Source organism: Mugil cephalus, chromosome 6, assembly GCF_022458985.1.
Source record: "Mugil cephalus isolate CIBA_MC_2020 chromosome 6, CIBA_Mcephalus_1.1, whole genome shotgun sequence".
Classification (NCBI taxonomy): domain Eukaryota; kingdom Metazoa; phylum Chordata; class Actinopteri; order Mugiliformes; family Mugilidae; genus Mugil; species Mugil cephalus.
Window position 1 is genome coordinate 12,938,759 of NC_061775.1, and position 16,441 is coordinate 12,955,199.

Consider the following 16,441-nt stretch of genomic DNA (forward strand, 5'->3'; position numbering starts at 1 on the left):
GTGCAGATTGAAAATTCTCCCTCCACTGCCCCAGAGCCAAACATTTAACCAAAAGATTAGTGCCAATAATCGATCATTAACTTTTTTAATCTGCACATTCTTGTCCTTTTGGTTGAGGTTTTACCTGGAAACAGCGGAAGAGATTTTACTCTTCAGCATCAGATGTTGATTCTATCTATTTGCACGCCCTCGCTTTCACCAGATTAACCAAACGGTTCGTCTGTACACTGCCGTATAGCACTTCTCCTCTCAGTCTGCCGTTTACATCCGTGTTTGCTAACAGTTGGCTCAATCAGATTTATACTGTGTCATCAAAAGAAAATCAAACAGAGGGATTGTTGCTTTTGATGTGAACAGATTAAACCATCAAAGATTTTAATTGTTTCTAAAACGCTTTCAGATCCTCGGTATTCCCTCTGCTGATTCTGTCTTCCATCTGTCTCCCAAGCGCTGCGCCGCGAAGGGGGATGCAGCCACACACTGGCATACACACAGGACAAATGTACTGCTCCGATAATTATGCACAGCTCATTCATTAGAGAGCAAAACTTATGGTGCAAGCATTAATTTTTGAACTATTCATTTATTATATAGCCTGAAGATCAGACGATAAACATTTAATCTTTAATTAATTCTTGTCACATTAGCGCGGTAGTTGATGATGCTCCAGTGAATATGACCACCCTCTTGGTATCTTAAAGTTTAGCTCACAGTTTACGTCAAAGAATCCTAATGCAATACACTTGCAATCAAGCATTCTTGGATGTTTAGGTTTGGGAGCTGCAAAGTTGCACTGGAAGTCTTGATGTGGCATAGATATCCTTTGTGTGTACTACGGATGCATCTTCACACATCCATTCGCATAAATACAGTACATGCAAGTGCAAAAAAGGTGCATTTCAATCCATCTGTGACTTTTCAGTTTGCACGTTAAACATTTTTTTTACTGGAAACATCCCATAAAAAAAAAAAGAGGAAGAAAAAAGCTAGTCTAAATACCCCCACCTTTTTTTTTTTTTACACTTGACTGAAGTGGAAAAGTTGGCACATCCATAAAAGCAAAATGTGACAAAGTGAAATGGAAACAGTGAATAATGACACACTACATGAAGCATGTGACTTCAGCTGGGGAGATGGAGAAAAATAGCAGCAGACAAAAGCAACAAGTCGTTAGGGATGGCATGTTTCCTTATTTCCTCTCCTAATTATTTTTCATTATTAGATTATTTGGATTGACTGTCGCTCTGTCAATTACTATACGTCGTTATGTGTTCCTCTTTTGCTGTGGAATGATGGAATAATTCACGTTAAAAACAGAAACCTGCTTTATTCTGTGGATTATCCACATTATGTGGATTGATTTATCTGATTAACACAAAAAATCTGTAGTGTTTTGACATATAACCTGCAACAAAGAAACAGTTTGGGCAAATTAGTCTATTTTTCGTTCGTTTTATCAATAAAAATCTATATCCCAGTTTATTCAGGCCAATAGGTATTGATTTTACTTTAACCTTTGATTCCTCTTCCAAATAAAAATTGAGGATTTGTTAAGAATCTGTTGCATTTCGTGTATATTTCACAATTAGTAATGATCGTTAAGCACGTTTAAAGAGCGCAGTGTCATCGGCATAACGTAACTGTAAAACCAGTGGTTGGTGCCAAGACCCATTTGCAATATACACATCTGACACTGATTTTGCAAATTTTACTCATGGGAAAAGAGCAAATAAGAGCATTTCCTATAGTCTGGAACCGCCCCCGGTGTATGAAAAAAGACACACCTTGACTGTGTTGTCTGCTGCCCTTTCCCACCTCTAAATATAGGAGCCAAATTGGGGCAATTAGGAATGTAAAAGTTGCTGGAGTGGTAGAAGTGCCAAAACTTTGCGCTGGCAGTAATCTCGCCTTCACAGTGGGTCTTGGCCCCGGCTTCAACCCCTGCCTTTTATCTTGCCTTTGTCGGTGGAGCCGCGTTGAAACAGAGACTCCGCGCACGTCTCCTCCCTCCTCTGGTGTGGCTCCACAAAGATGATTGCCTTCTAGTAACAAGCCTCTGCCCCGCACCACCGCTAACATCACCACTATACCTCGCCCCACATCTTCCCCCCTTTCTCCTTCTTCCTTGTTCCCTAGCTCTATGCTTAGCAAACATCAAAGGGACCTATCATACCCCAATGGTTTAAATCTTTTAACAGGGAATAACAGCCGGAGTACATCCAGACCCCTCGCGTCCCACAGTCATGTCACCATGTGTTCCCGCAATGATCGCCAGGGGAGAGGCTCTGGCCGGGGTGGAGCTCTTTTCTGGTGGTGCATGTTCTCTCTGCAGGACCATGAAGGGGGGCCCCGGTACTGTGATCAGGGGCCAGGCCAAATTCTGTTTGAAATGTGAATGGGCTAATTTTCATCAGCCTCCCTCATGCTAGGGGAGGTCCCAGGTGCCACAGCATGCCAAGGGTCATCATTAGAAGACGGCTGCCTTCAAAAAACAAAATATATATATATATATATATACTTATATATATATATAGGCAGTATCTTGTGGCAGTATCTGTTTTATTCTTTTATTATTTCTCTGTTAAATTCATAAACATTAATTAATAATAAGAAAATTCATAAAGCCCACACGCTTCTGGCTCCCACATCTTCACTTTTTCTTTATCATATTTCTTTCTTTCTTTTCATTTCACCCTCTTTTTTTTTTTTTTTTTTTTTTTACTCCCCTTTGCTGGTGAATAAACAAACAAAACAGTGACTGAAAATGTGGAGACGACCTAGCTCGAGATATTGGGGTGGGGGGTGTGGGGTGTTCATGTCTGATTTGAAATTCAGACGGATTCCATGATCAAAGGGAGCTCAATATCTCTCAGCTGTTCAAAGGGACTCGTATAAAACAAATGTGATGTGACCAAGTGTAGGGGAGCGCTCATTAAGAGCTAAAGCAGATAATGACAGGTAAGATGAGGAGATGGCGCCGTGCTCTAATTCTCTCCCCCCACTGAACAGGCATTTGTTTGCTTTTGCGCGTGTTTTTGTGTGTCTTCCGCGCGCCTGCGTTTTTGTTGCTTTTGATATTGATTAGGGAGGGAATAGGAGAAGAGGTACACGAGGGTTTCAGACACCGCTATCCTGCTCCCTTTTGTCAGAGACAGCCCTTGAGTTCTCGCTGTTGTTCTCTGCCATGCGCCAGCGCGGGGAGTTTGGGTTGCTTTGCACACAAAGTCACAAGGAGCTAAACGCCTCCCTTTAGGGTCTGCAGGGTATAAACCACCCCATTGTTTTCTCTTTTGTGTTGTTAGGAGAAGTGCGCGAATATGAATTGTACACCCACCTTGTCAAGGCTTTCTATAATAAGTGCAACTTTATGCATTTACTACTAGGAGAAAAAAAAACTAAAAAAAAAAATACATCAATCTAATGAACGAGCTCTGTCTACTCAGGAGAGAATGGGCGTCTCGGGTGCTCAAAAATAATAGATGCACTTGATGTTCTCAGCTGTAAATCTGCAACAATAGAGATGCAAAACAAAAGATGGCAATACTGTGCAGCATATACTGTATATATATATATATATATATATATATATGTACTGTATGTCTGTGTCTGATGTTTTGGCTTTTCCTCATAAAAGCCTTTTGCTCCTGCCTTTCTGTTTTCAGGTCTTGACCTTCCACAAGCGCACGGCTCCAAATGAGCTGGGTCAGTTTTGCAGTCTTTTTGTGCTTGGAGGAGCCATGAAATATTCAGGCTTAGTGCTTCCCTGAGACCAGGCTGGTGGCTGTGGCTTTGTTAGCACGCCTCGCCCTGCACTCCTGTCCGGTGTCCACTCCTGCACCTTGAACCGCCGGTCTTTAGGGTGGGGTGGGTGGGTGGCTGAGGGGTAGGGGGGGGTCCATTCGCGAGTCCGCGCCCTCCAAACCTAATGTCCCAATTTCTGCTCATCTTCACCCAAGGGTTTTTTTTATTTATTTATTTATTTATTTTTACCCCCCCTTCCCTGCTCGACGAGAGTTTGCCGTGCCGTCGTACAATTCCTCCCACCTCGTTGCTGAGAAGTAGCGTATCTGCTGTATGGCTATTTCCAGCAGGTAAGGGTGCGGGATATAGCTCTATGTGGACTTTGTCAATTCATGACCAATGGCGAGGTCCTGCATTATACACTAAGCTGAGCAGGAGAGCAGGTTTGTTTTATTCACAACCTTGTGGATTCAAACAGATTGCTCAGACTGGGGAATTGAAGCAGATACTATCATACAGGTCCAAGACATGGAGAGAGAACAGGTAGGAATAAACTATGTATAAAAGCACTGGTAAGCTTCAGCCTCAGGCAAAGCTACATGGGCTACAATGTTACCCTCCCCAAAGCCACAATCAATTCTTGGCTTCACTGTATCCAAATGTTTATTTTTGCTCAGCCGAAATATAATGACAAGTCGTTCTGAGATACAATTGTACCCCTGGCTCACAGCGGTATTACAGGCGCCTTGTAGGTTTACCTTGGTCTGGGATGAGTTCAGAGCTGATCAAATCTAAACAAGTTCTAAACACTGACAGTTACAGCCTTCACTGTCCATTACAAATAGAAAAAGTCAGGGATTCACGTGGTGTCTTTTTCGCCAGCTCCAGAACTGAGCACACGCACTGCATCGCCGGATATCCATCAATTTCAATGATTCAGATCACACCACGCCCTCCAAATCCTGAACTAACAGCTGTAACGTATTACTGCTTGGTCTCCTCCCTCCATAAAATAATGCCCCATCACATCCAAAAATATTATCATCTCATTCAAATTCACAGCGCTGATGGCTCTCGAGCATCATCTATATAATCCTGGAATAATTTCCCCATATTTCCGTCCCACACCCGCAGCCACAAATAACTGTTCCATGACAAAATCCTCCTGTAAAAGGGCAGGATGTATGTGTCGTGCCGCGGCGGTGTGTCCGTCCCGTGTGATGTATAAACCCGGCTATCTGCTCCGTCTAGCCTGACATGCTCTTAATCCAGCCTGACGAAGGGATGCGCTCTGACAGTTAGTGGAGGCTTCACAGAGGCGGGCGAGCAGCACCGCGACCCCAAATCCCACCTCCACCTCAATCTCTCCCTCAGCTTCAGACGCACCACATCCATAAGTATTCCATTAACCCCGGTCTGAAGAGCCGAACATGGACAAATCAATGAGTATGTGTGTCTGTGTGTGTCTTTGTCAATTCATCATACCTGCACAAACGGGAGCATCTGCAGCACCTGCCCGCTCATCATTTCACTTCTTACATTATTGCTGATGGCTCTTTATCGGCACTGAGAGCCGGTCGTAAACAAGGTCCGGGTTGCTCATTAAAGTGTTCATTGGCAATAAATGCACACACACCTATGTCTTCGCTTCTTTACTGCAGGGTCCCGTAGGCCCTTTGCAGACTGCGGCCGCCTGCAAACCAGCATGCGATCTCATCCTTGGGGTGAGGGATGTTTACCTCCGTGGGACCGGCACTTCTTTAGGAGTTTGAGGGTGAAGGAATACATTACAAAAACACAACGGCTCATGCGCACATTTTGTATCTGCGTGATGGCAAACAGAGCACCGTGGTGCAAATTCACAACTTTTATTCCGCGTGCGACCCTAACCATGACCTCACCAGTGAAGACAAAGTGCATCTTTCGCTGAGTTTGACTGCACTGAAAGCAGATTTGGGGAAAACTATTTGTCCTCAGTGAAACCGGCTACTCCCCTCACGAATGATTTGAATCCAAAGAAAACATTGTTAGAATAGATATGTTCAGAAACACACACGAACAAACAAACAAAAAAAAAATGATGCTTGTGAACAATAACACATTTTCCTTAATCTATGCATTGCATTCCTGCCACAATACATCTCGGAAGTGAGGCGGATTCTCCCCCAGGAGCAAACCGCCAGGCAGGGCCTGGGCCCTGATGCGTGGCAATACCCCGCACGCGCACCAGGGGGCAGTATGTGACTTAAAAACATGCACCGATGAGACCAAAGCTTTGACAGGGCCACGTGCCCCGCTACAGAAATTAAATGAAAATTTAAAGTCAAATCGATGTTATCCTCTATGAAAGCAATCCTTACAGCACACATCAGCAACAGTCCTACCAGCCATGCATACTGCGTGCGAATTTAGCCACCTCTGAACAATCGTATGTTTCTCAATGAGGCTCTGCGAATGCACACGCCTCTCAGAGTGAAGCGTGGCACCTTAACGGGATTAGTGACTGTACTCACTTGTTTTCACAGAGCACATCTACAGACACTCACTCACTGTTGTGCGGCGAGATTCATTTCTAAGTAAATAGTCTTCCTACACGCAGTTCTGCCGGATTACGTTTTGGATTCATACAGTGGTACATTTACAGTAATGTCTTTAGATATAGAGTAACGTGCACTTTTATGCTGTTTTTATAAATATAGTTTTAATTAGTCTGGTTGTACCAGACGTCTGGACCTTTCACACAACACTAATGTCGTGCATTTAAGCGTACAGCACATAGCCCAAAGAACTGACTGCAAGAAATTCCCTTTACGTCCCGTTTGTTAGGTAAAGGAGTAATATAAATTACTTCCATTTTGAGGGAATTAACCATTTCTTTACCTTGTCCAGTCATGCAAAGCCTGGCCAACTTCAATCGTGCGGAAGAACCGCAAATGATGAATGGCACGAAACATCCGTTTTACCTCCCCATTTAAAATGCAGGTGGGCACGACCACGGCGCTGACACATGCACCGGCCTATGAACAGAGTCAATTAGGAGCGGCTGCAGATTATTTGTTAATTAAATAGGGGCTACCTTAACCACAAAGGTACAGACGCTCACACCTCACAGTGCAACACTAACAGCTGCCAGGCCTTGTTCTGCCGAGAGAGAGGGGGCTGTTCATTAAGCAGCGCTATCTCTCCTGGGCTTGTCCACCTGCCTTGATCACGTTTGCATTAATAATGCATCGCCGAGTGCAGTAATACAACCATTACATTCGCTGCTCTTCTCAGCCTCTCGCTGGCAGCTCTGCCACCGCAACATGGGGGGAAAATTGTAATCTTTTTTCTCCTTTATCCGGGGCCCTTCTTATATTGCCACCCCAAAGAACACATTTCTGCTGTATACACACACCAAAATGGCTTTACCCTTTCCCTTTTGGGTTCACTACACTTCGAAAACAATACAGTAGACGCGGCTTCCGCCAGATGAAAGTTGACCATTTGGAGGCACAGTCTGAAGAATGTTCATTCCTCCGCAATTTCTTATCCGCCAGCGCCACGCTATAGTGTAGCACCTAAAGAACAAGAGTGTTTGTTTGGCGGAGGGAGAGAGGCGAGCGCCGAGCGGACTCCCAGCCGCTGACGTGCCTTTCAAGGTGACCATGGATTTTAGCTGAATTTTACCACACTCCGCCCGATGGGAATAGATTGGAGAGATTTGCATAGATTTCAAACACCTGTAATTAAATCTAACTGTGGCACGGCCTCTCTCTCAAGCAGCGGGCTTTCCGTGCGAGGCGACCAGAAAATCTCGAGGCGAAAGACGCCATTTCCGTTCTTGTTAAAATTCACAGAATAATTGTCTTTGTATAGGAGAGCAGTACATCCAAACAGTCAATAGGAGAAACTGAAGCGGTCGCGGAGCAGGCGCGGCTGCTTGCTGGTAGGGTAAATATTACTTATTATTTTCTAATGTAACACTCCTAAGCCCGAGCTCAGATTTCCATTTGGAAGCAAACATTAAGGAGATTCAGGAGCCATCCAAATGGCCAAGTAATTAATGTTACCGCGCACGCCCAAGATATTAGAATGTTAACAGTGTTGGAGCCATGTGATTCAGAATACAGAGTGAGGGCTTTATTACTACGGCCCAGACAGGGGGTGACATCCCTCCTAATTGGGGACATCAGAGTTCCTGCTGCTGCGTCTTATCCTCAGTTCAGATCGCTTCTTTTTTTAATTTATTCACTTTCCTTTCTACACCCCCTCCCCTCCCTCCCTCCCCCCTTCTTTCTCCCGCTCCTTATCACTGGGATCTGCTCTCATTAGCAGTCGGCTGCGGACCCCCTCGTTTGCATTTCAAGTGGCGGCGCTGTGCAGGAGCAGCCCTGCTACTGTCAGGCAGAGAGAGAGAAAGAGAGAGAGGGAGAGAGAGAGGGGAGGCAAGAGCAGGAGCCATTGCAGTTGATGCTTCATCACGGTGCAGCATCCCGACATCTGGGGCCGTCTTTTTTTCCCATGAGCGCCAGTGTGTCATTAACAGGATTAATCTAGGCCCTAATTTCCTAATGATCGCTGTTTTAATGTATGTGAACGAGTGCAGTCTCTTGACTCATTACCGCCAATTTGCCTGAGACACACATAATCAGACTCTCTAACAACCCACCAACATTTATTTTTGCTAATATGATTTTTTTTTTCTCTCCTTCTTCTTCCTTCCACTGTGGATAGAGCAAACACAGTTTAGTTCTGGCTGAGTGGATTTCCAATCAGTGCTTGCTATGCGCTTTACCGACGCCATGCAAATGAGCAAAATCTCATTTATCTCTGGATGTGTGGTCTGCCGTTACTGTGTCAAGTCAAACAGAGGCCGCTCTGCACGTTTCCGTACATTACGAAGCGCGTCGGATCCCGGCATAGCAGCACAGCAGCGCGGCTAAATATCACATTACTTTCTTCAGTGGAGTTGGAGTCAACAAAAACTTAGTGAGTAAATACGTCGGCCTGCACATCGCGGGTGAAACGCAGAAAGCTGTCTTAAACATTAACAACAAGTGTACCGTCGACTGAAGAAAGGGTTGTGGTTTTGTGGTGGAGTTACCGCACCATCTTATAAACACACAGATGTATTCAAGCCCCGGGGCAGCTGCAGGGCAGACCTGTGAAACCTGGCCACGTTGTCCTGGTTTAAGAAAAAAAAAGAAAAAAAAAGCCACAGAGGATCCTCACCCAGGAGGATCCTCTGTGGCTTCTGTGACAGTTGACCTTTAACCCCACCCCCGGGCCACGGCGGTGGCTTGAAAAAAAAAAAAAAAAAAAAGTGGTTCAAGTTGCATCTTTGCAGGTCAGCGGCCTCTGTGTGATTCCATAAAGCCGAACCTAAACAGAAAGTGAGGATGACACAATCTTTAATATTAATGCGTGATGGATATAACACCCAGCCCATAAACACTGTAGTATTGAGTGTTCCCATACTGATGTAATAACGATTAGCTCTGTGCGCGCAGCCACTGGTGAACCACAAATGCATTCATGTATTTTGCAGAATGGGTCACAGTGTAACAGTCAAACACACGGACTGGTGTGGACGTGCAAACAAAGCACAGTTCTTCAGCGTGGAGGACTGAACCTGGCATCAAATATACAGCGCGCACTGGCTATAGAAACACACAGGTTTAATGGCCTCCCTCAAGAGAGAAGGGCTCTGCTTTTTAAATTATTCAGCTGAGAAGAACATTTGATGATTTGATGGGCATATTTTACAGTAAAATACCCCAAACACCTTCAGGATATATATAAAATAAGGCTCTTTAGGTCAAGCATGGGGCACATGGTATCTATACTTTTTCAATACATTTCCAAAGGAAGAAGATCATCAAAAGTACTATCAGAAGAGGAAATAAAGTGTCTACCAGAGAAAATGTACCCTTCCAAGTTACATACTGCTGCTTCCGTGTTACACTTCATGTTGGGATAATCTGATTGACACCGTAAGCAGCTTTTATGGTGTAACATATTCACACAGCGTACTGTCATGGTGATTTGTAGAATGTAAACAATCAATAGTCATTTGGGTCATTCAATATGCACCGTATTGTGTACGTGAATGGATTGAGGACAGCGGCTGTCATGTGAAATCCTTATTATTATATATTACGCACAAAATACATACAATACAGATATGTCGTTTCTAATCATTTAAAAGAGAGAATAAAGTTATAAATGCTTAATTTATAAAACTATGGGGCAGGACATAAATTGGTTTTCTACTGGGTATACTGCTACAGAATGGCAACAGAAGACATATACGATATACTCATATTTATATTCACACATTCTACTCTTTCATCTGATCTGCTGAGTGATTTCCAGCCATCCCAGCCAGAACATATGTGACAACTTTGCTACTGCGCCACGTTCTGTGGGGGCAAGCGCGAGGTGTCGGCGGAAGCTAAATCTGTGTCTCCAACCCGCTGACACGCGCACATCTGCCGCTAACGCAACGCCGCGGACGAAGGCACGAAAACTTGTGCGAAAAGGCATTTAACCGATTTCTGATACCATCTGCGACATCAACTCAAGTCCTTTAAATGCCAGTCTGCTAATTGGTTTGCACCTGCAGACGAGGAGTGCGTTCCATGATTAATATTACCCCCGACTCACCCCAGCTATCCCCGATAAAAACTCCCGGTACAAGTAGAGGAGTGCAGGATAAATATTGAATCTGGGACTAAACTCCTGCAGTACATGGTGGAGCGGGGAGAGAGGATGTGTGAGAGTTGAGGAGCTGTCCTAATTAAGAAGCTGCAATCAGGCCCGGAGCTAAGGGGTAACTCCCTGGGTGTCATTTGTGATATTAAACCGCGCCGTCGTCCTTCTGTTTGTTGTTCTTCACTGGCTGGAGCTAATCCCCTTTAATATAGCTGCAAATATGCAAATGGCCGTTTTAATATACCAAACCTTCGATAGCTATCCTCTTTTAATTCAACAAAAGTCAAGAGCAGGACCTTGTCAGTCAAACTCCCGTTCCCCTCATAACAATACTAATTTTTCCCCATTACGCACAGTCCAACTAATTAGGGGGACATTTGTGTGGCGAAGGATTTGCGGCTCCCCAGAGAATGAAGGACACGGCTTTTTCCACTTCTCGAGGGCAGGCATCAGGCAGACCTGAAAGTTGTTTGCTCACGCTCTGCAAGTCCTCATAAAATAATGTAAGAATGGAAATGCACATAACAAACAGTCCGGGTCCGGTCGAGACCGGCTCCCCTGGCAGATGCGATGCACTCGGCGCGAGCAGCCTTGGAATGAAAAGCTCAGCACCGCTGCCTGTGAATAGATGACGCAGTTTGTGAGCAGGGGTTCGAAAGGCCAAGTACCCCACAATGAGATAGCAGCATTTATATCCTTGCCACACAATTCATAAATAATGGATGAATCTGTAGATCTCTAGCACCCTCTGCATCTACATGTCACAAGTGACTCAATGATGATACCATAAAGCAGAGCTAAAGTGGTTTAAGGTCTATTCTGTGGAAGTCTCAGGATAAAGAGGGCTAAGAGAACCAAGGGACATACTTCCACTAGTATTCCCGTGCCGCCTATGGGGAATAGCACAGGAAGAAAAACTGTGCTCTCAGCTGCTTAACCTTCCGACTAAAAGCAACCCAAGAACGCCGTTACTGCCGGCTGATGGTAGGAGTTTCACGAGCACTCGCCGGTGCTGCTGAATTCTCGGCTCATTTCAGTAACAACGTCACAAATAAACAGGGGCCTGAAACTCAACATTAAGTCCCTGAAGTATTTCAAAGCAGATCAGTCAGCCCTGAGCCGTAGGCACAACATAAGGGAGACCTTGGTTCTCTGTTGTTTACGGTGGCCCAGAGAGCTCAGTGTTCTGCGGCTTTCAAAAGTAAAAAACAAACAACAAAAAAAAAACATTCGATAAGAGATGACAACATCTTCCAGTGCTTAAAACGCATGCAATACAGGTGAAACAATTTGACACACTAAAGCAGGGGTCTTCAACGTTTTTCAGGCCAAGGACCCCCAAACTGATGGAGAGATTAAATAGGGACCCCCTACCTATTATATGTGTTCTACATTAAACTCTGCCTAGCCCATTTATAAATATACATTACTGCTACCATCTAATCATTTAATCATTTAATATCAAGCGAGATTAAGAGAGATCGATGTAATCGACAGATAAAGAAAATAACTGACAGATTCAAGTTTGTCTTTAAACATAGCTTAAACGTGGCTAAATGTAGTAAGGACAATGAATCACCAAGCCACTTTGGCTTCAGGAAATAAAAATATATCAAAAATATCTCATCAACCAAAGATTTCGCGACCCCCCTGCACTACCTCTGTGGCCCCGATTATATACCGATTATAGAACACATCACCTACAACAAACAGTGCAAAGACAAAGACAAAGTGTAATTACACAACACAGAAAAACTTCATGTGCTCAAGGTGAGTTCAAGTCCGAAGGAAAAGGTGGGAACCTTGGAGTGTCATATTTGGAGGTTTCAGTGGGTGCCTTAACATGAACTTGAACAAGTGGATAATGGCATGATGGAGTGTCCAGCTTCTGTATTTGTACATGTACGCATCATGGCCAAACTTCAGAAACCTGGATAAGCCCTTATCATGGTTTTGAGAAACCCGGTTGTGCGCGTTGGAGTACTGTTGCACGTGCAAGTGTGATCTCAGCAAAGTGAAGTAGCATGAAAAACGGTGGCAATTGGGAGCCTGTCACTGCTGGAATGATCAAGAGTTTAAAGTAATTCGGTTACAGGACACCAGTTTTCCAGCACCTCCAGCGAAGTCTGAGTCACGACAAATGTTCTGTTAGATATCTGCGTGTTCCATGAAAAGACCATATCCTGTTTATGATCAAAACCAGGGTAAGCCAACTGGGATACTTGCACCCACGCAAACTAAAGTCATTGCTTCTTTGTTCTGACTGCATGATCCCGTTATTGTTGCTGATATTTACTACGCACCTGGGGCACGGTAAGCAAATCCTGAACAAGGTACAGGTTAACTGATCCATAGACTAAGCAGCGACTTTGCAAAAACGCAACAATTCAAATACGTTTTTGAATTGTAAAAAATTAAAAAAAATTCTTTTTTACTGTATGTGCTTGTGTATTTGGTTGTTTGACTTTCCACCGTTCGCGTGCTGTGAATTCAGCACTTATCTCACAAAATCGACGCAGGCTCACAGCCTCGGAGTACGATATGATCTGATAATGGTTCAATTATTATTTGCGTACTTGTTTTTGTGCAATTACTTGTGTAATGCACCGCATAGCTGCAAATCTAAACTGGGTTGTCTGTTAGCTGCAATCACTGGGAGATGTTAATAGGCATTATGCCTGACTTGACAGATGCTTGAAGGTGTTACCTCTCGGTGAGTGCAGCGCTGATCTATGACCTCTTGTTAATAGTAGTCAGATGCATCCCTATAGGCGCGAATGAGGTGAAAATGAGGATTGGACAAAAACGGCTGAGACTGTGTATTTGCTGCGTGTTTTTGTGTGTCACGTGCCGCTCAAAACAGATTGAGTGCAATATGATCAGTACAAAAAAAAACATGGGAACACTTGCTTCTTCATCTTCCTCCACAGAAGCAGCAGCAGCAGTAGCTGGATTCAGTCTAACAAAGCTCTTTCGACATGCATTTTAACTAGCTGGGTAAACTCAGCCACCCTTGTGCCCCTTCAAATAGCTGTGGAAAAAGCTCCTTCAGTGGCTGTTCAATTATTGATTGACAGTAAAAAGCCTGTGGGTTCATTAAGATCATAGATGCGCTGGGGGTAACACTCTAAAACTGGGGTAACTGTACAGCACTTAGTCACAGATGGCCCGGTAACTGCTCAATAGCTGGGAGGAAGCAGTGCAGACAGGAGCCCTGGTATCACACTGAACCTGGTATTGGTGTACCATTAAACACTGAGCCAGACTCTTTCTGCTAAGGATCTGTGTATCTGCTGGAGGGGAGCTCAAAGCAACAGCCACAGACAACCTCCTCAAGGATGCCACGTAAACGTCACCTCTTACTCTCGTTAGAGGTGGTTGGGGGGTGGTGGGGGGGTACCCTCTATCTCGCGATGCCGCATGCGAATTAAGCCCGCCGCCTGCGAAAGCACATGAATATCCATACGGGGCGATCGAATCAAAGAGCAGCCGAAATGCTAACACGGAGCGGGAGCGTGCCATAGCCAACACACTTCTACGCCAATATCTATACTAAGCAGCAGCAGCAGCAGCAGCAGCAGCACTGAATGACATTATCTGACAATCTTGTCTGATAGGCACAGACACTCTACCTCCAGAGTCAATTTATTGGGGAGTTTACATTTCAGGGAGTCAGGGTGAAGGCTGGCTGTGACACAGTGAAGCCAGGTAATGGGTCTCTCAGTGGAAGCAAGTGGAATATAAAACATGAGACTACTTCATTAAAAAAAAAAAAAAAAAAAAAAACCTGCTATCTAGGTCACTCCAACTAACTGTATAAAGATCTCTGAATTATTAAGTATAATTGGGGCACCTAGTTGAAAAAGAATAGGAATCCTTAATAGTGCGCCAAAAAAACAAAGGTTTCTGTTTACACTGCAAGCACCAATTAAGGCACAAAACATATACATAATAGAATAAGCTACAGAAATGCTTCTTTGGTTCATTTTCTCCCATTAATTTAGCGACAGTATACATTATTATCTGTATGAACAGCACAATGATTGTTGTTTCCTAGGTGCCAAGCCACGATCAAAATGCTAATATAAAAAGATTTTCTCAACTTGCAGCACTGTATGTTCACAATTAAGTCAGACGGAGGACTTTTTCATCCCCCCTGAGCTGGACCAGGTTAAATTGAGTTGAAAATGAGATTTTAGCATCTCCTGCAATAATAGCGGGGAGCTGAACTAGGGCATGATCTCTGTTAATAGAGTGAGAGCACAGGAGAATTTGGTGTTACACTGTGAATAGAGGCAGAGCAGGTGGAAACCAGGATCCTTTTCATGAACAGGCATGAAGTCAATTAGACAGGAGAGAGGGAGTGTGAAGAGAAGAGGGAGGAACATGTGCTTATACAGTACGGGAGGAAGGAATCTGGAGCGGTAGTTAGCGACGCTGTTGGTAGACGTGACATCACGTGACGAGAACAACGCAGACGTGACCCAGAATTAACATTATTAAACTCATTTTACTTCAAAATCAGTCTTTTTCACACACAAAAAAAATATCTTACCAATTAGGTTTTAGTTATTTAATTGAAAATGAATAACGTTATCGGTAATACTGGGGCTGTTGTGAGCTGATCCATCCACATTGTGCATTTAAAGCTTTTAATACCGTGCAGTAACTATAACCTCCTGAGACCCAAGCATTTGTTTGGCATCTTTATTTCTTTAAGACAAGATGAAGATCTTTAGGCGTTTGGGATTAATAGGACCTAAATGTATAAAATAATAACCATCATCTTTGAATTGGAAGTAGTTTTTGAAATAAATGATGAGGACACAGGGATTATTTCACTGTATATTACAGTTTAAGTCCGCAATATGTACCAAAATATAAAACTGTTTATTTTAATGCAAAAGCGGAATTGGAAACAATGAAATCCCAACGTCCTCCAACGAGTACTTGTGGATTTGTTAAATATGCACGTCATATAAAAACTAGAAAAGTTAATAAGCATCAGTTAATAAGCATAAATGACCCTTTGACAAGTGCATCTTCATGAGGACAACAGGTCTAAATGAAACAGAATAAGCAGCAACAAACCTAAAACGAAATGTCCCCATATGAGGACAACGGGTCTCAAGAGGATAAAGTAGTCAATGAAAATGGGGAAAGCTGGTGATTTTTAACAATTTTCTTGCTGCCATCATGTCTGTAACAAAAACAATAATTGGTTAGTCTGCTCTCCCGTGGCTCTGTCCCAAATGAATGAATATGTAGGTTTAATACTTTAACCTCCTCTCAGAAAACTGGACACAGGGTATGGTGCTCTAAACAGAATATTTTGGGCATGGTTTAACAAGACAAGGCGGGGGTATCATTGAGTCATTCCTAAGACTCAAAATAAACTGCAGCATGCGTGTTCATGGCACTGAACATACGCAGTGTAACATTTACAGCATAATGTGTTAGACCAGCTTGTCTTCACCTCTTAGTCCCGAGCCTACTGGTTGCTAATGAAGATTTACGGTGAGCGTTCAAAAAATTGGGTCACTAATACACACTTTCATTTTTATAAACGGCTAAAAGAAGGCTAGGCACTGTTATTTTTCCTCAAAGGTTACAGGAGTAAATGCTTTATTTGTGTAAATATGGGTTAGAAAGGCGAATCACTTGAAATAAATAAAACACAGAGTTGTTGTTCATGCTAATAAAGAAAAATGCCGGTGTAACATTAGGGCTCGCAAATATATGTGTTTTTTCATAGTTTTTAGAGAGAGTGGAGGTTGACAAAATATGTTAGAGGATCAGTTCATGGTTGGTTTGGTCATTTTGTTGGATTTATAACTGCAACTGACTGATATTCTCCCTAGGTCCACCACCATCAGCATCTTTATCCTTTAGCTGCGCTTTTTTTTTTGTCTTCCTTAAACTATAATTATACAATATTGATATTTATGTTGCAGTAGCATAACATTGCACCACGAATTGACATTAACAAACAGACATTATTGCG